Genomic DNA, 2,138 nt, shown 5'->3' on the forward strand with positions numbered 1-2,138 from the left:
ATTCTGCATCCTATGTAATGCAGAAGGAGAATTTATATTTTCCATAACTGTAACATACTTAAAAAGTAAATCTCAACTATTACTATGTATTGATAAAAACAGGTGAATCAAAAAGTGTTTTAATTAACTTCTAAATATACTATCAAAGCTTTTCACTTATTTGCACAAATCTACCCCCACGGTTCTGGTTCACACAAAGGATATTAACATTCACAGTGTCATGAAACTCTGGCCTCTTGAACATAACATTAGGAGCTATCTTAAGTTGAGTTATCTAGAGAAGTAGAATCATTAATGCTTATTTATGTATATATATAGAGAAACTGGTTTACCCAATTGTAGAAGTGGGCAAGTCTGAATACAGGCAGGTTCCAAGTCAATTGGTCAGATGCTAGGCTGAAGGCGTGTCCTGACTTGCATAACTTCAGAGGCTATTGATCAGCAAGAAGACTACAGGTTGATGGCTGTAGAGGAGGATGGATTCAAGGTTGGCAGTTTAGGTTTGTGGCTACAGAGTCAAATGAATCCACCTCTGATAGATCAGAAGACAGGCCTCTGATGACTCCCAGGATCAGCAGACAATATGACAGACTGTTGGCTCAAGTTCAAAGAACTAGAGGTTGATGAACCAGATGCAGGCTCTGGACTCAGAAAAAAAGCAAGCAATTTCCCCATAGCATCCACTTATATTTCAAGTAAACCATAACCTCAAGGCAATTAGTTGCATTAGGGCTGTGACCTCAGTAATGGTGCTGCATTCCACCCTAATCACATAACATTGTGGAGGATTACAACTGATTGGCTGTGATTACAGTTTGTTAGGTTAGGTCATGCAGATTTATTAGGTGTAACTGCCAAGTCCCTGAGAATTCTGGGCCATCCAAGTTGGCATACTATCTAACTATCACAACAAGGTAGAAAGTGTATTCACAGGGTCAGTTCAGAATTATTTCTATGAAATTCTAACCATTGATTGACAGGACCTTTCTGGGACTGAATATTTGACAATGTTAGCACGGTAATGAAGAAAATAAAGTGTGCCAGACTTGGAAAAGTAGAAACAGAAGTCACATTTGGAAGCAGAATCCAGGTTATTTTCTTCTTAGATGTGACTAAACTACAAGGAGAAGAGTGGTGCTTCCTCTGTTGTGGCCCTACATAGTCCCCAAGATACTGGGAGCACTTCTGTTTTCTGGAAATCACCAGTGTGGCTTGCAGGGTTGCTGTTTACGCTAGCAACAGTTTGTTCTGTTTGTTCAATCAACAGTAATGGGTAATTTAATGAGAGACAAGGAAAACATCGAATGCTGGGCCCTCAAGACATGAGGATTTTAATTTCCAGGGCTGCGACAAAGGATTAATTCTCAGTAATAACCACAGGAAGCAGGTCCCATCTCACACAAGTCTGTTATTGGCAAATTTAAAGGGCTGTGTGGGTAAAAGAGATACTAGGATTAACACACACACACACACACACACACACACACATATAGTTTTTTAATCTCTGGAGAAATTGGCAACAACAGGCTGGCATCAAACGGTATGAGGAGAAAATGTGAGGTTTGTACAATTATGCTCATGGAGATTTACCACAAAGGCACAGACAGGTATCCATTTTTGCCTTAAAGCAAGATTTATGTGCACTTGAATCCCCTGGATGCACAAAAAAGCTAAAGAAGTAACAAGTCCTGGTGCTTAAGCTGGACAAGTCTCCAACTGAGCATTTTTATTTAGGGAACAAATTAAAAGTGAGAACAATGGAGCATGGACAGAATCCAATTTTCTTCCTGTTCATGCTGAGGGTGTATGGATTGAAATGGAAGGATCACAAAAAGACTTGATGGCAGTGTGTGTGAGTGAGATACATTAAAAGGATTTTACATAAAACAGCCAGTCCCTATTTCTTCATCGTGACCCTCACTTGCTTGCACTCAGAGGAGGACAAGCCACATGTAATCAAGTCAAGACAGAACAAAAGCTTTCCTCCCTGATTCTCCCACTTTCAATTCAACCTTGAACTTTAACAAATCAAAGAAACATAGTGGGAGACTCTGCATGATGTGAAAACGAGGTTGTCTTGAGGACTTGAGGATCAATATGGCAGTATATTCCATGGAGTTTCTTTTTATAAGCATTTG

This window comes from Echinops telfairi, unplaced genomic scaffold, assembly GCF_000313985.2.
Source record: "Echinops telfairi isolate 266 unplaced genomic scaffold, ASM31398v2 ScPeMD7_38;HRSCAF=143, whole genome shotgun sequence".
NCBI lineage: Eukaryota > Metazoa > Chordata > Mammalia > Afrosoricida > Tenrecidae > Echinops > Echinops telfairi.